The 23,896-nt window shown below is 35.8% G+C and overlaps 1 protein-coding gene and 1 long non-coding RNA gene across 3 annotated transcripts in view; one reads left to right on the forward strand and one right to left on the reverse strand.

Moving 5' to 3' along the window:
- Nucleotides 1-2,768, reverse strand: part of LOC309870024 — a 30,700-nt gene extending 27,932 nt beyond the window's left edge. The window contains exon 1 of the long non-coding RNA XR_014314429.1: nucleotides 2,423-2,768. This is a non-coding gene — a long non-coding RNA (uncharacterized lncRNA). The remainder of the gene's footprint in view (nucleotides 1-2,422) is intronic.
- The window catches only part of SLC16A7 (solute carrier family 16 member 7), a 173,540-nt gene that overhangs the window by 39,130 nt on the left and 110,514 nt on the right, over nucleotides 1-23,896 (forward strand). The window lies entirely within an intron of this gene.

Below are 23,896 nucleotides of genomic sequence, written 5' to 3' on the forward strand. Positions count from 1 at the left end.
GATGGAAGCCTCTGGCTTAATATTAGGTCCTTATAATCTTACATGGTGTTAAGATGAAAATGTTTGAATTTACAGATTTAAAAAAATTATAATGTTAATTTCCCTTAAGCACAATCTAAAACAAACCCTTTCCTACTCATTTTTATGCTGGAGACATCTTTGTGAACTGATGTAATAAAAGAGTTTCTTCTTTTTTAAATTCAGTTAGCCAACGTACATGTAACTTACATCATTAGTTTTTGATATAATGTTCAGTGCTTCATTAGTTGCATATAACACTCAGTGCTCATCCCATCACGTGCCCTCTTTAATGCCCAACACTCAGTTACCCCATCCCCCCCACCCACCTCCCTTTCTGCAACCCTCAGTGTGTTTTCCCGAGTCAAGAGTCTCATATGGTTTGTCTCCCTCTCTGATTTCTTCCCCTTCAGTTTTCCCTCCCCCTGTGGTCCTCTGCACTGTTCCTTATGTTCCACATATGAGTGAAACCATATGATAATGGTGCTTCTCTGATTGATGTTTCACTTAGCATAATATTGTCCATTTCCATCCATGTCGATGTAAATGGTAGATATTCACATTTTTCTGAAGGCTGAGTAATATTCCATTGTCTCTCTGAACCATATCTTCTTTATCCATTCATCTTTTGAAGGACATCTCAGCTCTTTCCACAGTCTGGCTAACAAAAGAGTTTTGAAGTTAACTTGCTGTCTTAGCATTTGCTATATGAATAGATGATCCTTTGTTGTAGTGCTTCATTCTGGCCCTGAGGCCTGGAATGCCCATTCCCTTGTCCTTTTAGCCCCTTGCTTCCTCTTTATCTCCTAAGAACCATTGCTTTCCAGGATTCTGTCCCTGTCCATCACTTACTCCAGGCTAGTTAGATATCCCTTCTCTGTTTTCATAAAGCCATGCTTATAGTTAGTTCACTTACTACATTTTTCATAACTATTTCTAAGTTTGCATTGCCTAATTAGGTTGTGAGCTCTTTGATAGTAGAGACTATACTGTGTTCCTCTTTTAATTCTGTAATCTAATATAGTATCTGGCATATAGATTGTACTAGTCCATTTGTGCTACTATATCAAAATTCCATAGACTGGGAAGCTGATAAACCACAGACATTTATTTTTCACAGTTCTAAAGCTGGAGTCTGAGATCAGGGTGCCAGTACAGTCAGATGGGGGCCCTCTTCTTGGACATATATTTCGTGTTATATCCTTAGATAGTGGGAAAGAAAAGATAGTCCCAGAGCCCCTTATAAGGCACTAATCCCATTCCTAGTCACCTCCCAAAGGCCACACCTTCTAATACCATTAACTTAGACATTGGGTTTTTAACATATGAATTTTGGGGTACACAAACATTCAGACCAGAGCATAGATGGTACTCAGTACATGTGCATAAATAAATACTAAAACTTTATTTTATTTTATTTTAAAGATTTTATCTATTTGACAGAGATCACAAGCAGGCAGAGAGACAGGCAGAGAGAGAGGAGGAAGCAGGCTCTCCACTGAGCAGAGACTCTGATGCAGGGCTTGATCCCAGGACTCTGGGATCACTACCTGAGCTGAAGGCAGAGGCTTTAACCCACTGAGCCACCCAGGTGCCCCAATACTAAGACTTTAGATTGGATTTGATTTTTCATGCAGAGGAAAGAGCTTCAAAGAATGTACAGTCCAGGAGGGAGAACACAATTTAGGGAAGATTTGCTTTTCCCACTGTAATAGTGATTTAAATTATGGAATATAGAGACAATAATGAAATTAAAGTTGATTAAGAAAGAACATGCAATCTTGGGCAAAAAATTGAACTAAACATGAATTAATATTGTGGTTGTTGAGAGCCCCTGAGCTAGATCCCAAATAGATCTGAAGGATTTGGAAATAGTGTAAAGAATAACAAATGATGAAATTTAACTGAAAGTAGCTTATTTACATAGCTTATAATAATTGGGAAAATAGGCAAGAACGTGTTGGAAGATTCCTTTTAGTGTCATAAATTATTGTTGAATTATCACTGCCAACATATGCTCAAAATAGATTTATTTTATCAATTTTACAAAGCCCTGGGATAATTTATATTAATGTAATTCACTTAAAAGCTTTATGAAATATTAATAAGCAATATTACCTACCACGTTAAAGCCTTGTTCTGTGCCATGGACCGTGCTGCATACTTTTGTATCAATTATCTTTAATATTTACTCCAAGGGGTTAAAGAGTACAATTTACTTGCCTTTATGACACAGCTTTTAAATATCAGATCTGGTATTAAATCCATCCCATTAGAGCTGAGAGTCTGTGCTTTGTTACAGCACAACTCACTATGTGCCAATAAGTCTCTGAAACATGCATACATTTTCAGCCCGAGTTTAGAGTGACAAGCATAAATGTATATAAATTAAGTTATCTCTTACCTGGTCAGCAGTCATTCATTCATTTATTCATCAAACATGTATTGGTTGGTCCCTGGGCACTGTACTAGGTACCTCATACACACTTCCACATGCCCTTGTGGAATTTATTGTGAAAGAGAATGGCATTAGAGACACAAATAACTGTGTAACAATTTCGATAAAGGCTATGAAGAAAAATATAGAGCCTTTTATTAAGTAGATTACAGAGCAGGATTCTCATGTACTTACTTTCCTGTGGGCAAATGTAATTAGATTTACAATATAGCTTACTGTAACCAAAGAAGATGCTTAAAATAGCTTTAGATAAGTTGTACCACACCAGTGTAATCAAGCTGAACAGTTTGAAAACATTGGTCTTCCAGCAGTCTTTCCACAGCACACAGGGAATTTGGTGAACTGAAGAAAACTGTGTAATGCTAACGAGTTTTGAAAATTTCCCAAATGTCAAATCTGTATTCCAGCATTGGAAGCTGACTTTGAAACTGTCTCAACAATGACCTACATCTGTTCACAAAGAAAGCATAAATATCCATGGAGATGATTGTGACACTGACCTTTAAAGAGTAGTATCTGTCTTGCTGTGTCTCTGAGCATGTGGATTTTGTGCTGAAATAGTGAGTGTATTTGCTTGGTTTGAATATTTTGCCTCATATATTGATAATGTTTGGCATAAAATCTAAATAGCAGTAAAGCCAGGAGAATTTATGTCATATAGGACTTAATAAAGCTGGATGGCCAAAATAAAACAAACAATTAAAACAAAACAAAACAAAAAAGCAAACCAAGCAAAGCAAAGCAAAACAATGTGAAATGTTGCCAGATGTTAATAACAACTGAGGCCTTGTCTCTGTTCAGTTCAAGGTTGTAAAACCCTAAATGTCAGTTTCAGAAGTTACCTTAGGGCTGTATTATAGTGATATTATAAGTAACTGGTAGTTAAGGAATTTGTGAAAATTGCAGAAAAATCTAAATCAGTGATCACTGTTTATTTGATTTTGATTCCCTCCCCAACTAACATGTGTGTTGTAGCTTGATTTCTTTTTCTACCCTCCCCTTTTCAACTTGCTTCATAAACAGATGGAAAACTGGTAATTTCCTGACAGTTGGAGATATTTTTGTAATTATCTGCAAATTTGAAAGGCTTAAGACTCTATTTCTTAGCTGTCAGGGAGCAGTTGAAATGCTTTTCATGAAATAAGTGCAAATGTGTGTGAAAGATAGAAGTTAAGCAAGAAACCTGATATCATAATTGAAATTCATTATCATCTATCGTCTCTAGATATTGTGGGACTTTCTTATTATCACCTTTCCTGGGAAGTTTTTTTTTTTTTTTTTTTTAAATCCTGCAGTAGTTTTCATCATTTTCTTCCTCATGTCTTTCTTGTGCAGCACTCTCACAGAGGAGGAGCTCTTACCTTGGTTCTTGAGGAATAAATAGGAGTTTGCTTAACGAAAGTGAGAAGGTTCCTCAATAGGCATTGACACCTTCTAAGGTAGTAAAGACCCAAAGGTGAGGAGCAGTACCGAAATGAGTTGGAAACTGCAATTAATTCAGTGTTAGAGTATATAGAACAATTGAAGAAGTGACATTACAGGAGACTAGAGGGGTAGTTAGATCAGATGGTAAAATCATCAGAGGTCAAGAAATGATCAGCTGTCAGGTGAGGGCAGGTGGGTAGGAGTGAAGGACTAATAGGCATAAAGAGTATAGAGGCAAGAACGAGACTTTGTGAGACTTCACACCAAGTTCGATGGCCTTCCTTTTCTCTGAGAATAAGAAGCCAGATGGACCACAGGTGATGACTGGGCACCTGAGGCGATGGGAGGTTGTATAGAGTATAGTGGACAGGAAAGGGAAATGCCAACAGGTGTGAGGAAAGCTTACTAGAGAGGCATTGAACAGTGTGCTGAAATTGAAATGTATATGGCATTAGTCTACACGGTTAATCCATTTTTTCCCAGTTCTATTCAGCACTGTAGTCACAGGGCCCACAGTTGCTGGAAGACAAAGGCATGGTGATGTTAAATTAATATTTACTGAGTACTTATAATGTGCTAAGAATTATACTTATTACATTATATATGTTCCCATATTTATTCCCTTCTTTCCTATGAAGTATAAGTGTTATTCCTGTTTTTAAAAAACAAATTGAAGATCCAGTTAAGTAACTTTCCTAAGATATTTTACCAATAAGTAGCAGAACTGGGATTTGAATGAAGATCAACATTGCAGCTGGACAGAGAAGAAATGGAGGTTAGAAAAAGATTTAATAATTTGGGAGAAGATGTTAGTGTCAAGGGAGTGGAAAGTTTCAAGGATTAGTGGAAATAACATTTTTAAGGTTGGATGAAAGATAGGAAACTAATGAGAAGACTCCAGTGGTAAAGGCATTCAGCTTTTGGCCATTAGGTTTAAGTTGGAAGTAACTAAAATGAGAGTGGGAGTGGAGGTCACGAATTCTCAGGAGAAGATATTGATCGCAGTGCATGGGTATTGATTATGCATATTGATTATGGTGGAACTTTAGAGAGAAAAGAAATGGGTTTTGAAAAAAATGACCTGAAAGCTGATCAGGTCCAAGTATTCAGGGTAATATAGCTTGGTTAGAGGAACTTAATTGAAGAAAGTTTATTTCATTGTGTGAGTTAAAAAAGAAATGATATAAAAGCCGCAAAGTGGAACTAGGATTTTGCTGAGCCTGTGTTCTGGATTTGATGATAACGGATATGTATTGAAGGTACTACATGTGAGTCAGGTTTTCAAGGAGAAAAGAATGTGGAGAGACAACACAATGTCCAATTTAGGAGTAAGAAAGCTTGTTTATTTAAAAAAAAAAAAGGAGCTCAAGAAGACAGGATGGAAAATGTTAGGAAGGACTTCAAGAGGGTGTGGTAGGGTAGAGAGCATAATTTAATGGGAAAAAATACCTCGCCCTGGGAATGTGAGATTGAGATGGAGGATTAGTGATTAGAGGAACAGCTCATTTAGACCTTTAGAGTGGTGGATACGAGAGGCATCAGTGGAATCTGATGGTTTCAAATTTGTAAATGAACTTTGCTATAAAGGTATTTTGCTTTTTTTGATTACAGATAGTTCCATGACTTGACTTCAACTACATTAACATTTGAACTAAGTGGGGATGGTGCTGTCTAAAGTTCTCTAGGTGTTGGGCTGATGCCTTGTTGGTCAGTTCAGTATAAGAGTGGGATAAAATTAATTGGATTTATACCTCTGGTTTTACGATCTTGCTTAATAGAATTTTACCTAAAAAATCCTAAACCTGATAGTAGCACATATTTTGTAGACATATCTTTGTATATTTCACTTGCTCAAAGCATTATACTGTATTGGTTTAATATTTAGAATTTAGGAAATTTATATCATCATCTTTTGGTTATTAGAACAGATTCCTAATTGATGATATTAATTTCCATTGCTATAATTAAAAGCAATATCGCTCTATCTATACATTTCCTTGTTCTACAATGCATGCAAAAGAAAGGTGGCTTATGTGAAATAAAATAGGTATGACATTGTCATGTGAATTTTCTTATAAAATTCATCAAAGTTTAGCACTGAAAGTGTTTTTACAAACAACATAGTTCAACCATTCCTTGGCAACTGGTGCTAGCATTTAGGATCTTTTCATGAAAGTTACATCTTCTGACTATATGGTAATTGTGGAAAGAAAGAGTTGGAGCAAGTTTGAGGTTGGAATATTGGCTCCTGCTGCTGAAATTGTGTAACCCTGAAAACTTGGCTTCTCTAAGCTGTTTCCTGTTCTGTAAAATGGGGATGTTAAGTATTATCAAATAGTAATTGAGAGGATTGGAGCAGTCCATTTAACTTTGAGATACCTCTAACTATCAGAGGCTTATATTTATATGAAATAAAAATATCTCCCTTTGTAGTTTTCTAACCCATGTGTTATACTTCAGCTTCCTGGAATAACATTTGCAGCTGGAAATTATTTTATTTATTTTTTTAAGAAGTTATTTTTTTATTTGACATACAGAGATCACAAGTGGGCAGAGAGGCAAGCAGAGAGATAGGAGGAAGCAGGCTCCTGCTGAGCAGAGAGCCCGATGGTGGGGTTCAATCCCAGGACCCTGGGATCATGACCTGAGCTGAAGGCAAAGGCTTTAAACCTGTACCCCTGGGGATAAAAATATATGTTTATAAAAAAAAAAAAAAAAAAAAAGAAAGGACAAATACCCAACTTTTGTAGCAGCATGGACGGGACTGGAAGAGATTATTATGCTGAGTGAAATAAGTCAAGCAGAGAGAGTCAATTATCATATGGAAATTATTTTAAAACCAAGTTTCACATTAGTCAATTTCTGATGTTTATGAAGCAGTCTGGGTTTGACAGCTTAGTGAGAATGGTTTATTTTCCCCAGAGATAACTGTTGAATGTCCATCTTAGGCCAGGCAAGACCATGTGGGAATCCCCAGGCCAAAAATCGGTTACCAGAGGAGTCCCATGTGTCCCAGGTACAGTCTGCTTTAACTTCCATGCTATCTTTAGGTGTAGGCTGGGAGCCGCTGTGGAAAGTATGGACTCTGCAAATTTAGCAATGGATTTCAGAGCTCAGTAGCTTGGGACTTGGTCAAGTACATTTCCTTTAGCTAGAGGTTTTGAGGCACATTCTTAAGAGGACCATATCACATTTGTCCATTCTACTCACATGCAAAAATAATATTGCTACAGGCTCTGGTGCACAATTTGCTTTATAGAGTGAAAGATAAATGTGAATTTGGTTGTTGGGGAGACAGCAATGAAGCAGCTATATGTTTGTCACTCTTTTCATTTCCCATTCAAGCCCCCCTCATAGCCACCCCCACCTACATCATAGAAATAAACTTGGGGACACATCAACGAGACAGGATCACAGAGATGTTTCTGCAATGTGTTTTGGATTTGTCCCTCTTCATGGTTAATTTTCAATACAATTCTAAAGAAATTATATTTGTTTTCAATACCGGTAGATTTTTTTTTCGTGTTTGACTTCCTCAATTAGAAAGGAGGACGATTTATATCTCCGTAACAGAGATATGGGAATGAGATTAGAGCATTCAATTTTTTTTTTAAGTTCTGCAACAAAAGGCTTTTGTTTTAATGTTTTCTCACGTTGTGTTCTTCTTGAGATGGTGTAAGTCATTTCCTTAGATTCTACTCATATAATTTTATTATACTTGTTTAGAGATGTAGATTATACTGCTTATTAAGGTGTGTGATAGAATGTCTTGAAGTTGGCCAGGAAACTGGCTATATACAGTGGCTGTAAATACTGTTGCTGTAGTTGTATGTGACAAGGGTTGGGCAAGTCTGTTTCCTTTGACTTTCAAAGATCACCTGTGGCGGTTGTGTAAACTTTAAACAGTGGATTTGTTTTGGGATATCTAAGAGTATGACCTGGTGCCCCATGCCAGTCATTGAAGCAAAAGGAATGTTACTCTTTAGCTTTGCCATAATGTCCTCACTGTTCTCTAACCTTGAGTCTGTCAGCCACTTACCAGCTGATGTGATTTTACAATTCTGCCTCGATCATTAATAACTTACTTTAAGATCTCCTTTAAGTGTTTGCCATTTGCTTCCAAAACAAACATGTGTTCTGGGTTTGTGAGAAAAAGGAGGGAGAAGGAGATTTAAAGGAAAATAATAGAAGTGTTCTCAGTTATTTTTGGCTTTATTATTAATGCTAACTACTGTCATAAAGTATGGAGTTATGATTGAGGGACTAATGAATAATTCATATGAAGAACTTTTTCTTAAGCCCTAATGAACACTGAGTGTTTAGAAACATAAATGGATGCTGCTGCTAAGTTTGAGGGGGAAAACTCTCTCCTAGGAGAGGAGGATTACATGTTGTTTCTTCTGAAAGTCTGAGTGTGGATTTACATAGTATTAAATATTCCTTTCAGCCTTACTATGTTTTCCAAAATAATTCCTTATTTTTGGAGGAATTCTTGTCTGTTTTGTCAAATATACCAATAAAAATACCTGTTTCAGCTAATATACTTTTTCATTTTAATTATTCTGTAGGTAATAACCAACCACGTATTAACATGAATATGTTTCTCTCCTCGAAATCATGCACTTAGTTCCTTTAATAAGCACCTTTATAAAAATGTATTTTATTTATGTCTTAATTAATTTTTTTTCACGTTAGAAAAGATCATGAACCTTGGGTAATGCATTTTAGTTGCAATGAAAATTCCTGTCAATTAATTATGAGATGACCATACAGCAGACATAGAACTTTATGACACCACAGAGTATTAAAATAGCAATATGGAAATAGCTGCTGGTTCTTCCTAAAAGGTATGGCCATTTAAATCACCTAAGTAATGGCCTCTGAAATTGCAGAATTAAAAATACCGTATTTTTTCCTACCTGATAATTGGATAAGAGATTGAACATTAACATAACCTTCCAGAGGCTTAGAGATTCCTGTGTTTGCTGTTGTTTTCTTTGCTTCCCCTTATTTTTGTTGATTTTCAGCATTAGTGGATCAAGGAGTTCCTCTTGGCTTCTAGATATGAAGTACACCTAAGTTTTTGGTATCGGTTTTATATTCAGGGGACTATAAAGTAAGGTGTTTTTTTTCCCCCAGTTAGTAAAAGCCTTGGTAAAACTTATCTGTGATATAGATTTGCATGTTTCTGCAAGGTCTTATAACCTTTGTACAAGGTGAAGAGTACTCAGAAGGTCAAAAGACATGCCTAAACAAAGAGAAAATGTTTCATTTCATTTTAACTACTTCTCTTTAAAAAAATATATAATGGAGATGATCATACAACTGTCCAATTAGTCCTTTTGTTTTTTGCTTATCAGCCACAAACACATACTTTTGAGGTTTCTTTTTTTTTTTAAAGGTGCACATTAAAGCACAAGAGAAAACTTTTACTGCCCTATTTTTGCATATCAGAATACTGTAAATTTAAAATTAACTCAAATTCTAATTCTCTACAGTAAAATCAGAGAATTTCTAAACTCACATTCTTTTTTTGAGGGGTGGGGGAGATTACAACCCTGAGATAATGACCTGAGCCAAAATCAAGAGTCTGACACTAAACTGAATGAGCTACCCCGGTGCTCAGCTAAAACAGCTCACATTGTTTTAATAGGTTTTTAGTTGAGACACAAAGAAAAGAAAAACAAAAACAAACCTTCCTTATCTCATCATTCTCAAATATGAGTGACATTATTTTATCTCATGGGAAAATCAAAATATGAGAGAAGTTGCTTTTTAGGCGTGGGATAAGGAATGTAATTATGCAGACAAAAGTGGATTGTAGCAAATAGTATCAATATATCATTGTATCTATAAATGAAATGAATTCAAAATTATATACTTAAGTGGTAGTTAGAGAAGCCAGAAAGAAAATTAACTGTGGTAGGATGTTATGTCCTTAGATATGTTAACTTTAGAATAATAAGTAAAATATAAGTTTTACTTATTATGGTATGATAATGCTAGTAATTTTATAAAACATATTCTAATATTGATTCTAAATTCAAATGTTTTTAATTGTCACCACAAGGAAATTCTTTGCAGGTAGAATTGACAAGTTTTTTTCATGTGATATATGTCCCTAGTCTGTTTATGATAGTCTTGGAACTTAATACAATATGCAGATTGACTGCCAGTCTCAAATTTCTTCCATTTTAGGCTATAATGTCAAAGTTCTCTGGTAAGATGAGGTAACAATACCAGTGCTATCCAAATGACACTATATTTCCTCCATTTTTTCCTCTTAGTCTCTGCTCCTGTGAAGTATAGTATATTTAAATATAATCTTTAAAAAATTGTGATGATCATTTTAAGATGTTCTTAATTTACTGTTAGAGCTTAGAAATCTTACTCCTGCTTTAATTTTTAAAATTAACAAATTAATTTAATTAGAATTTTAATGTATTCATGTAATAATTTTAAAGTATGACTTTATAAACAGATATATACATATACTTACCCATTATCCTACCAAAAGTAGAGGGTAAGTCTCCCAAAAGTTAAAAACAGGTTATTGTTTTGAAATCCCAGATACACTGGACTGAAGTGAATCTCTTTGATGTTTTTGCAGGAACTCCTCAGCACTTCGGGAAACAGGACTTAAGGCAGAAAATGCAAAGGTGGGGCACAAACTAAGGCAGGCAATTATAGTTAGGAAGTAGAATTTGTGGTGATGTAAAGTAATTTAATTAAATCTACCCATATCTAAAGAGGGCCTTTAAATAAAACCTTGGAGATTTAGAGAAGGCAAACACCGTTTTCAGGCAGTGCAAAAGAACAGTACATGCTAAGTCTTTCAGAGATGGAGTTGGATACTTTTTTCATCTTTTTAAAAACATGAATCTCAATATTTAGATGTTTATTCTCAGATCCTTTTTGGAGTCACTGTTCAGATGTGATGCTTTCCTGTGAAAAACTGGACATGGGACTCTTGGAAGCCAAAGAACTCTAAGACTTGGTGCTGACAGAACTTGTGAGCACCCTCAGTGTGTCTAGTTACCCAAGTCATGCTGCTTGTGGAATTGGTGGATCTTAATGTGGACATGCATATTGACTTGGCTGGTGTTTAAATCTGTTTTTAAAAATAGAATGGATTTTAGAGTTGGCACTAATAGCCTTTAGTCCTTCTATGACTCTGTATTCTGTGTGATCTCAGTCAAGAGATTAAGCTTCAGTTTCTCTGTGTGTAAAAGAGAGCTGGATATTAACCCTTCCTTTGTCATAAGGATATTTTAAAGGGAATAAATAATAAATTTCAATAATAAGAATTATGTTACTATTACTAATGTGAATGCTGGTTTTAAAATAAATGTGGCAACTATAGGTGATGTAGTTTATTACATGTTTTTGGTGAGGTGTGATGGGGTCTGGAGACAACATCTAAGAAAGAATTCTTGAGATGTCTTTGGTGCAAAATGGTGGTTTTATTAAAAGATTTTTAAAAAAATGTATTTGTCAGAGAGAGAGAGCGAGCGCGCACACAAGCAGGGGGACAGCAGGCAGAGTGAGATGCAGGCTCCCTGCTGAGCAAGGAGCCTGATGATGCTGGACTCATCCCAGGACCCTGGGATCTTGACCTGAGCCAAAGGCAGATGCTTAACTGACAAAGCCATCCAGGCATCCCAAAATGGTGGTTTTATTTAAAGCATGAGTACAGGACCCACGGCCAGAAAGAGATGCTGCCCCAGGATTATGAGGAGTAGCTGATTCTATACTTTGGGGTTGGGAGGAAATAAAAATAAGAGAAGTTCCAAAAGGATTTTCATATGCTAAATAAGACTGAGGGATATAGGAGGCCTTGCTATTGTCAAACTAAGGCTATTTTTCCATCTACCAAGGTATTAACATCAAGACAGATTGGAGCTTCCTGGAGAAGCATTATATTTTGCCTGCCTCAAGTATTTCTCAGTGGGCTGCTGGTTATAAGGACATTTAATTTTATCTACATTTCCTTTTGCCTTTGTTTCCCACATCATAGGTACATACTTTAGTTTATTTTTGGCACTCTTGAAAAAATAACTATAACTTGAACAAAAATAATGATATTGGCTTTCTTATATTTATATTTTATTTGTATAAGGCTTTCTTACCCACAAAGAGTTTCCACACTCATCGTTTAATATAATTTGATTCTTACTACAGTTGTGGTGTAAAGCAGGTCAGGTGTTACTACCTCACTGTGTATATGAGAAAATTGATGCTAGCATTGAATCAAGGCTCATAAGTTATTAAGAGAGATGATTTGAAATCAGATGTTCTTATAACCAGTAACTCTTGCCAGAATTATATTTAACTAGCCAAATTTCCTTTTGGATTTGGATTGCTAGCTATTTTATCTGTATTGTTAGAGGAGTGTGATAATTTACAAAGCAGTGTCAGCTGTTTATTATGAACAGTTATTTCCTAGACCAATTGTGTGGTCTTCTACCATAAGTTCATGAACAAATCATGGTATGTCCATGTGGTAGGGAGAATCATGGCTCCCACATCCTACTCTTCACATGCGATGGATATATTACCTGGTGAGGGAGAAGTTAGGGTGCTAATCAGATGACCTTGAGATTATCCTTGATTATATGCCTGAACCCAGTGTAATCACCAGGGGGCCTGATAAGGAGAAATGGCAGCATGAAAAGGACTTCAGGTGGCATTGCTGGTTTAGAGATGGAGGAATGCAGCCACAGGAAAAGGGTGACTTTCAGAAGCTGGGAAAGGCAAGGAAATTGATTCTCCCCTTGGCCTCCCACTGACACCTTGATTTTAGCTCAGGGAGACTTCTCACCTCCGCACCAATAAGATAAATAAATTTGCGTTATTTTATGCCACTAGGTTTTGTGGTTGTTTATTATAGTAACCATAGAAAACTAATACAGGCTGATGCTGTAACTATATGGGAAGCCTGAAAGTAGAGTAAGTTATGCCAAGGAGACTTTAGGTCAGTCATGGGGGGATTTGCTCCTTTGATTTTTTTTTTTTTTTTTGTCCCATACTGAGCGTCTGAGTGTTGAGATAAGTTATAATACATCGTCTGGTTCCTTTGGGATACATGGCTTCTTAAGGGGACTGGCTGTCCCTGTGTTCTCCTTATTAGTTAAATGCACAGATTATGGATCCTGACTAGATGAGTTCAAATCCTGACCCTGATTCTTACTAATTATAATCTGCCTAAGTATCACTTTTTTCATCTGTGAAATGAGAAGAGTAAAAAGTATCTTCTTCATAAGGCCACTGTGAAAATTAACTTTGTTAATTAATATTAAGTACTTAGAAGGGTACTCGATACACAGTAGAGGCTGTATAAGTATTAGCTGCTATTATTATTACTTTTATTCCTAAAATATTGTACTCTCTATAGAGTCATACTTTATTTTCAAATATAGTCAGGAAAGTGTCCAAAACTTCAAGGTGAATGCCTTTGGGGTAGAGGCATTTTAATGCAGCTAAATTCTGACAACTTCAAATTTTCTAGTTAAGGTAATTTTTAAAAACTCTTGCACTTTTAAGTAACTCTCTAGCTTGTCTGTTCTCATTATCACTAACATGTGGTTGGAGCAAATTTTGCATATTTTATAATAATTCACTTCATTTAATTCATTTGTATTTCTATTTTATCTGTCATATTGTAAGCCTTTAGGTTTGTTTGGATGCCACTGTTGAAGCATACATATTTCTTGGTTCTAGGAAAAGTATGCAGCACCCTGTAAAAAGAGGTCCTCAATTAAAAAAAGTACTTTACAAGTGAGAGACAGCTAGTCTGAATGTAGAATTTTCAAAAACATTCTGTTAAGAGAGAAGCCTCGAAAGCAGATGGGTAAAAATTGCTGCTTCTGTCTATGGGACACTCTCTGTTTCTGGCAGTGGTGTGGTGGGTCTTCTTTAGGCCTGATAGCATATATTAGATCAGCCTTTCAACTTTGGTCATAGTAACTGTATTTCAAGACACCATGTATTAATCGATTCAGCCAACACATGTCACCCACCTCTGAATGTCAGCAGATGAATGAAGTCTGTTCAAGGCCCTCCTCATATGGTGGGGAAGAACCTGTGACCCCTGAAATAGTAGAGTCCTAGTGGTAGAGTTAGGTTGAATTTGAAATCTACCCTTTTGGTGTGGCTATCTACACACAAAGGCCAGTAAGAACATGCTGTGATTTCTTAAATTGTGATCATGCATTTTTCTTATGGAATAACTTATCTCTGCTTTTTTTTTTTTTTTTTTTTTAAACTCCCCAGGTTTTCTCTAGCAATTGGATACTTAAAAACTATAATCACAGGCCAATTAAGTGTGTGGTTTAGCACACATTGTGTGCTTTTAGTTAAATATTTTTATTTTTCTTCAAATACATTTGACATCTTAGTGGGACCCTTTAGTTAGCTCTTTCAACCTCTATTTTACACCTCATTCCTCCCACAAGTCACTAAGTGGCATCTCATTTGCCTGACTATAGCTAAAAAATCTTAGAAAATCTGGAGGGGCTGTCCCCAAGGCACTCAATTGTGTGGAAATAGGTAGATCGTGTGGCCTTAGAGAAACTTTGGAACAGTGAAAACTACAAAGGATATCACTCTTTATTGCCTCTGCTTTTACTTTAATCCATCAGTTGACGGGGGTCGGGTCGGGTGGGTGGGAAGTGGGGAGGTGGTAGGAAAAAAACAAATTATTTGAGCAAAAAGTCACTGGAATAAATGAGTCAATGGAAGGTTTCACGTAAATTTCAGACCAAATACCTTGTCATATTTTCTTTACTTTTATATGCCTTTGTACCTTGAAACCACATCAAGAAATCAGTAAGGAGGTTAACGGAGCAGGCCTGACAATATTTTCTCTGTTAGACATTCCGCTAAGCCCACACTCTCCTCATGTTCTTTATACAAACTGGATTCTGTAGGTTGAAGTCAATGGTGAAGACCAATAATTGGGCTTTTCTTTCAGGCAGAAGGTCCAGATTTATATACTCTTGCAAGTGTCTTGAACCTAGGGAAAATTTTCAATTAAGTATTTAGTCTTCTCCATTCATATTATGGTCTGGAAGTCATGAACTGTGGGTTCCTGCTATGAACAACTCAGTCACATTTGCTAATGATGTCCAAGGAAAAGCTGGCTAGTAATGAATCTGTCCGTTTCAGATACAGGGGAATACATTTCTATGATGTTGTTCTGATTATCGAATCCTAACATTTCTTTCTTTCTTTTTTTTTTCTTTTTTTTAAGATTTTATTTATTTATTTGTCAGACAGGCAGAGCGAGTACAGGCAGGCAGAGTGGCCGGCAGAGACAGAGGGAGAAGCAGGCTCGCTGCCAAGCAAGGAGCCTGACAATAGGACTTGATCCTAGGATGCTGGGATCATGACCTGAGCCTAAGGCAGCTGTTCAACCGAACTGAGCTACACAGGTGTCCCAAATCCTAACATTTCTTAACAGCTTTCTGATGTTATGGCAGATGCCTTGAGTAGGTAGTTTTACAATTTTGGTTCTTCCTTTAGTGTATGTGAATGTATGTAGCAATGAGTTAAATTATACAAGAACTACACTATATGACTACTCTTAATCCTTTATATATCTATTTTAGCTTTAATAATTCAGGCTTGTTAACTGTATATTAATCAGTCTTCCATCATGGAAGAGTGACTGAGAAAAGAGAGCTTGTCTTATTTATCTTGGCATCCCTACTGTTCATAACACAATAGCTTTTGAATGTTAGTTGCTCACCAAATGTTGGTTAAATTGATTAATACAAAGGGAAAATAGATTCAGCAGGCACTTTTGACTCATCTATTTAATTCTTAAAAAATGATGCTAACCTAGAGAATGTGGCTTGTATATGTCATCAAATGGGGTTTCTTGTTGCACTTACTTCCAAGATAGAGGCATTTCCTTTGTAGGGAACAGAACTTGCACTAGTAAAATTATCACATCATATAGACCAAACCAGAATGTCCGTCCTCTGTAGGAAAGTACATACAGTTAAGAGGAACCCAGAAATGTCTGTACTAAACTTGCTTAGTTTTTTTTTTTTTTTTCTTCTTCTTCTTCTAAATTTACCCATCACATGGGGAATGAACTGAAGTGTTATTTTACCAGGAGTATCTCCATAAGGAAATAGGAAGCCAGTGGGTAGGTGAGAAGCCTGAGAATCAGAGAGGTTAATTTGTTCAATCTAGAAAGTAGAGTGTATGTCTGAACCCAAACTTTCTAACATGAAATCAAACACTTATTTTTAAAGAATCCTTTAAAATAGTGTGGAGAAGGACAGCAAGGAGCTATGCTGCACTGTGGTAGGAGATAGAAATTGCTGGTTCCCCCAGACGGTTGAAACCTAGTGAGTTGACTGGGACCTGCCTCACAAGGCCAGCTGAAGGCAAAGAAGGTCCCTGTGCTCTGCTGCTCAGGGACACACCAGGAAAAGTTGAGTCCACACAGGGAAACCAGAGAGGAATAAAAAAATTGAAACCATGTGATTTTTATTAACTTAGTTATAACTCCTATAAACTGCCTTTACCATATGACTTTACATTACTTTTCTTTTTTTCCCGACCTGTCTTGTGATATAGTTGATATATGGAACATTGTATAAGGTGTACAGTGTGTTGATTTGATACCGATATATATTGTGAAGTTATTATCACAATAAGGTTGATGAATGCACCTACATAATTATCATTTTCTTCTTGTTATGGTGAGAACAATTACAGCTCTATTCTAGCAACTTTCAAGTGTGCAATGTGGTATTGTCAACTATAGTCACCGTGCTGTCCTCACATCTCCAAAAGTATTCATCTTATAACTGAAAATTTGTATCATTTAATCAATATCCCCTCATTTCCCCCACCCCCAGCCCTCCACCATTCTACTGTCTTCCTTAGGTCAATGTTTTTAGATTCTACATATACATGAAATCATACCTATTTGTCTTTCTCTGTCTGAATTAGTTAGCATAATGCCCTCAAGGTCCCTCTATGCTATCAAAAAAGCCTGAATTTCAATCTTTTTCATGGATGACTAATATTCCAGGGTGTGTGTGTGTGTGTCCGTGTGTGTTTGTGTGCCTCTCTGCACATGCACATATCATATTTTCTTTTTCCATTCTTCCATTGATGGACACTTATGTTGTTTCCATATATTGACTATCATGAATAATGCTGCAATGAACATATCAGCATGGATTTCTCTTCAAGATAGTGATATCTTCAGGTATATATATTCATAGAAGTCGGACTGCTGAATCACTTGGTAGTTCTATTTCTGATTTTAGAGAAACCCCCATAATGTTTTCCACGGTGGCTGTATGAGTGTACATTCCCACTAGCAGTACACTAGGGTTCCCTAATCTCCATATCTTCTCCAGCATTTATTTCTAGTCTTTTTGGGTCATAGCCATTATACTTTTCTTATTTATAATCCATTGGATCTGCATTTGAAGGTTTTATACTTCTATTTAAAATAATTTAAGGGGCGCCTGGCTGACCCAGTCAGTAGAGCATGTGACTCTTGATCTCAGGGTTGTGAGTTCAAGCCCCATGCTGGGTATAGAGATTACTTAAAAATAAACTCTTTAAAAAATGAAATAAAATTTAAAAAAATTAAAGGTTTTTATTAACTTTTACTAAATATAAAAACTTATTTTGAGGTGTGGAAGAATTTCATACCTGGTGAGGTATAACTGTGCCAGTAGATGGAATGTTGGCTTAAACTCCATTTATTCATATCTTGTTAATGACTAAGGTCTTGTAAATATTTTTAAAAACCAAGAGAATTAATGGCTTCTAATTTACTAAAGGCACATTAAAACACCAGTGTTAGTATTATTGGCTATAATAATAGATGGAGACTACACACTTGATCATATTATTTTATAACCTGTCTCCAAGGTATGTGTGTGTGTGAGTGTGTGTGTGTGTGTGTGTGTGTGTGTGCATGCATATAGATGGCTGTGGTTTGTCAGTGTTGGGAAGGGGGGGGGCGGGGAGTTACTGCCCAGTTTTAACTAGGAGTGTGTCATGGTCTGAGCTTACATTAGCTATATAATTTAGAAAAAGATATTGAGGCTTTACTCAGATAGAGAGATTGGATGCGGGGATAACAATTGGAAAGCTACCAGATTTTTTGAAATTAAATGGTTCTTGTGAGAAAGAAGAAAAGGAGATAGATTTGAGTCCTTGTGGCAGATAGAGAAAGGGAGATGGTATTGCTGGCTTGGAGACTTTGAGCTAAGTCCCTGGCAGAATGCTGGTATATTTACTAGAAAGCCCTGAGGTCCCAGTGCATGCTGAGGGGAATGGCAGAGAGTGGAATCAAAAGCTCTGGGCTGGAAAGATATTTTTAAAGCACTGCCTCTCTGAAAAATAAACTGAAGGTTTTGGAGGGGACGGGGTGAGGGGTTGGGTGAGCCTAGTGGTGGGTATTAAGGAGGGCACGTATTGCATGGAGCACTGGGTGTGATACATAAATGATGAATCTTGGAACACTGAAAAAATAAAGTTTAAATATCAAAAAAAAAAAAAAGGAGGGCATTTGATGGAATGAGCACTAGGTGTTATATGCAAATGATGAATCACTAAATTCTGCCTCTGAAACCAATAATGTACTATGTGTTAACTGAACTCAATTTAAGTAAAAAATTTTAAAACATTAAAAAAAAAAAAGCACTCCCTCTCTGAACATGTTTCTAGACTGGCTGAATATGGTAGGATCGTCTATTGACTGGATGACAGTCAAAGAGGGAACCATGTACCCAAATCACTCTTCCAATACTTCTCTTAAACTAGTGAACCACTGTTGTCAACAAAAAGAGGGAAGTCTGTTGAAATGGAGAATACTTGTATATTTTGTGTTTAGGACCACGTTGCTCCCATTATATTTTTCTGTGGCATACTGAAACTGTAAAGGAATCATTCTATGAAAGCAGATTTAACTGAAGACTTTTTCTCTTTTATGCTTATCAAGGTTAAAAAAAAATTCCTTTTTACCTTGTAACTCTGAGGGATAATTAACTCAGGATTGTTTTCTTCTGTTATGTGCTTTTTAAATCTCTGGTATAATTCTGGAATTCAGAAAATAATAGGATCACAATCAATTGATTGATCACACTCAAAATGAGTATTCAGGTTATGTACTCTTTCCAGGAAAAGAAGAAAAAAAGTTTTATTCAGATGAGAAAAGGGATCCATTAGAAGATTCTTGTCATGTTTAGGAGGTATTTGATTCATTGTTTTTATTTTTGTTTGCCTTCTGACTAGCTCCCTGCCTTTTCTAACCCTAAGTATATACCTGAACTTTCTGCTCTGGAATTTCTTACACATTTTATTCGGATGACAAACTTGGATTTTCCACATTAATTCAGTTTTCACTCCTTAGTCATAACACACAAAACATCAAATCTCACAAGGGAAATGTACAAATGCTGCATGGAACTTGGGAATAATGCTATAAACAAATTTCATTGCCAAGAACTTATTGTCATGTTTCAAATGCAGAATTAATAACCTGTTCCAAGAGCACACATGCTATTCATCAAGGTTTTCCCCTGAGACTATATTTCCTCTCTCTACTGTCCCCACATTATTGAAGAATTCTAGAAACTGAAATTTAAAAAAAAAGTCTCACATTATCATATTTTGAAATTGCTCTTGAGAATTTGTAACCTTGGCAAAGGTTAGTCACCTTCAGCCATTTTTCTCCCCAGGGCACAGGACAAACAAGTCTGTTTTGCACGTGGCTTTTCTTTTCTCAAAGGCTTATAGAGCAACCACGACTGTCTGTATCTATCTCACACACCACAGAACTTAGTTGTTCAGCTTTAAGAACATAATTTCTCTGTGCTTTCACTAAGATACATTTCTCATTTAAAAAAAGAGTCAAATTGTTGAACGTTTTACTGTGATTACGTAGGTGTCTGAAATTGCATATTAATGCCAATTAGTTTTATTTGCCATTTTTTCTACTTCAGCAAACACTGATTTAAATTAAGTAATTTTGGCTTTTTGGTAGCTCTGCTAAAAATGTGTATTTAAGATGATAAAATAACTTAGTAGAAGTATCTTATATGAAGAAAAATAAATTCTACATTAAGAAAGCAAATATATTATTTATAATTAAGAGCTCTTTAAAGTTTTCTGATGGACTCCATTAGTCATCAGACCATGGGTTCTGTCACTTGGATAGTAATTTTTCAAGGATTTAATATTGTGATAACAGTAAGCAAAATCATATGAAATAAGTACAAAATATACTGTACAGCCTTCTTCCAACTCTAATCTTTCTAGACCTTATGTTAAGTTACTTTCTTGATTATGTAATTTTTACAAATCAAACTTAGATATGTGTTTATGTTTCTCATTTTGTTTAACTTAGTATTTAGAAATATTAAGTGGAAAATATTAATTACACATTTAAGAGCTTTTTAAATGTAGCATTCTCATAATTAACAGCATGCTTACTTAACAAAGTTAATAATCATTTCTTTGCACAAAACTGAGTCTTACTGTCATATTTGTAGTATATAAACACTGTTGATAAAGCGCATGATTTTGTTGAAATTTTATTCATCCACTGTTTTGAAAAATAATCTACTTTGACATATATCTACAGAGTACAAAATGAAGTTATTATTGATTGGTCACTTATATCACATCAGGTAATTTTACCCCAAATAAATATAATTGAACATTTGCTAGATATTAAAAACTTTTCTGTGTTGGAATAAAGGTATTTGACAAGTTGACTGTAAAGATACACTCTGCTTTTGATCATCAGATATACCACATAATTGTGAAATCCATAGTGCAATTTGTTCAGAGTATTACAGCTTCACTGTATATCTAATTTTGTATTAAGTAAAATTTCTTAACTATTTTATTTTATTTTTTGAACTTAATTTTAATGAAGGAGACAGAAAAATATCAAATGCCATATTATGTAAAGGCATTTGTTCTATTTCATTAAATAAATTAGAGGAAATATCCAGAGATTATGTTATTACTTGGTTATTGTAATCAGAATATGCATTTAGAAATTCAGCCTATTAAAATATTTAAGGGCTCCTGGGTGACTCAGTCAGTTAAGTGTCTGACTCCTGATGTTAGCTCAGGTCTTGATCTTAGCTAAGGTCTTGATCTCAGGGTTCTGAGTTCAAGCTCTGTGTTGGGCTCCATGCTAGGTGTGGAGCCCACTTAAAGTAAACTAACTAAATGAATAAAATATTTGGGCAACGTATTGTACATGTAGCTATTCCTTAGTGCCTAGGTCTCAATAATGACATCTCTTACTTGGAGAATCAAATTCCCTTCACCCGCTGACCATGGATAAGATGGCCTCCTGTTCAGTGGAAAGGAAAAGGGAGTTGGATACAAACTGGAATTCTAATCCAGGACCCATTATTTATCAGTCAAATAGCCTTACATAGGAGTAATCAAAACTGTGAGCTTCATTGTCCTCATAAGTATGTATATAAATGTCTCTATTATATGGTTTAGAGAATCAGGTCGTGGATATAAATTGTTTGGAAAAATGCTGCCTAGCATATGAGAAACACCCAGTAAATGACAGCTCTTTATTTCTCCAAAGCCTAGTGTAATTTCTTCAATACAAAGATGGCAACACTGACCCACCATCAGAATCACTGTTATACTCTTAGTTGAGGAGCTTTTCTGACAGAGGGCATGGTGCATTTACAGAATGGCTGTTCGAATAAAGAGTGTGTTTATAATTAGGTAACAAAAGCTAACTGGCCTCTCTCTCTCTTTTTTTTTTTTTTTTAAGATATTTTATTTATTAGAGAGAGAGCATGTGAGTGAGCCTGAGCAGAAAGTGGAGGTTGGTGGGAGGGGGAGGGATAGAGGAAGAGGGATAAGCAGAGTCCCCACGGAAAGGGGAGCCAGACATAGGGCTTCAGCCAGGGCTCCCAGGGCTTGATCCCAGGGCCCCAGGATCATGACCTGAGAGGAAGGTAGAGGCTGAACTAACTGAGCCACCCAGGGACCCCTGACCTTGGCCTCTTTATTATTGCTCATACCTTATCTAGTCCTAGATAAGAATTATCTAGTCCTAGACTCAGTGAAGATTCACTGGCACGTTAATTTATATATTATAAGAATTTGCAGTGTGTTCTAGATGTAATATGAAATCACATGGTGGTAAATACCCTTGAAAGTGTGGATTGTACATGATATCAACTCAGAGAAAAAGAATTAGAAGATTAAATTTAGCAGTTCAAATTGACACTTGGTTATCTTCTTTGACCCAGGTTGTAATTTAAGCCAACTTAACTTTACACTCTGAAAAATATGAACTCATTGTGCCTGTCAAAGCATGTTTAAGAAAAGAGAGGGCTACCTTTCCCCTATTTGAGAGAAGAGAGAGAGGGTAGGGAAAAGCAGATAGTCTCTTGAGGTATGTGTGCAAGTTTGCTTCTGGCTAAAAGTTAATGATCAGTTGCCTCTGTTCTCAGCTCTGAGAAAAGTAGAAAACTCCTGTTCTCTATTCAGGTAACTTTTAAATTATACAAATTGTACCCATGTTAGGCTAGTCTTTAGATTATAGACATGTGGGTTTTTCATCTCTATAATATCAACTGATTTCATGTTCTAGGCTTAATGAAAGAATAATGAAAAATTATAAATGTTGACTAGTCCTTCTCTAAAGATTTTGCTTTTTGAGTTGTATGGAGTTAAGGCTAATGAGGTATTCTATGTTTACTTTAGGAAAATAGGATTTTTAAATGTTTTTTCTAAAACTAGTCATTCTTAAACCTCTTGGCTGAAAGATGTATTAATCATAATTGCTTAAAATAATATGGTATATAATGTAGCCTGCCAAGTCTTCATTAGTAAGGAAGATTCTAAAGTTTGCTTAACACTAACATTTTGAAAATTACATAATCTTTAATCACTAAAGTTTCATTTTTATCGGATATTATACAAGTGTCAAAGATAATTAATTTTTCTTATTTTTTTAAAGATTCTATTTATTTATTTGACAGAGACACATTGAGAGAGGGAATACAAGCAGGGGGAGTGGGAGAGGGAGAAGCAGCTTCCCGCCGAGCAGGGAGCCTGACATGGGGCTCCATCCCAGTACTCTGGGATCATGACCTGAGCCGAAGGCAGACAGTTAATGGCAAAGCCACCCAGATGCCCCTAATTTTTTATTATCATTGTGTTATAAATGTCTGTGTGTACTTTGCTGAAAAAACTGTAGAAATAAATTGATTTTTTTTAATGAGGCTTAGGTAATTTGTTCCCCAAATGATTGGGATTGCATTGTGGCAAGGATAAGAAGTTATTGATAGTTACATTGCAAGTGATGCTATCTATACAGTTTAGATGTAATTAAAGACATTGCTTACTAAATTGTGTAGTTTTCAAAGCTGGTTTCTAAAAATAAACATATTTACTTTATACATTTGCAGAGTATTCATTTTCTGCATTGAGTTCTCAAGGAGGGATGTTGCCACAAATTAGAAGAATTTATGTAGAGAGTCCTGTTTTTTTTCTAAAGTGTCTGGCCATTGTTATCTTAATTCAGCAAGTATTCCAGGCCAAGAAAACCTGCTTTATAGGTTGTATTGAGAGTCAAGTGATAAAGATGAGTAAGTATTAAAAGCTAAATTTTATTATGGTAGCTTTCCATTTCCATTTCTTTTGAACAGCAATTAGATATAAGTCAATGACCAGTGGTTTTGCAGTTGAAATTTGGAGCTAGTAGGAACCTTAAAGAACATCACCTTATATACAAGGAGCTGAGTCCAGAGAGGGAAAGTTACAACTATTGGGAGAGCTGGGACTAAAACCAAAGTCTCTATTTACTGCAGAACAATAGAGTTAATGGTTTATCAGTCAGTGTCCCTACTGTTTTTGAACGGGAAATATTTTATGCCTTAATACATTTTTATTTGGAAGTGTACCTAAGTAAGCACTGTCATTTAAGGCATAATTCTCTAGTGAATTTTCCAGATTCAC

This window comes from Mustela nivalis, assembly GCF_964662115.1.
Source record: "Mustela nivalis genome assembly, chromosome: 7".
Classification (NCBI taxonomy): Eukaryota; Metazoa; Chordata; class Mammalia; order Carnivora; family Mustelidae; genus Mustela; species Mustela nivalis.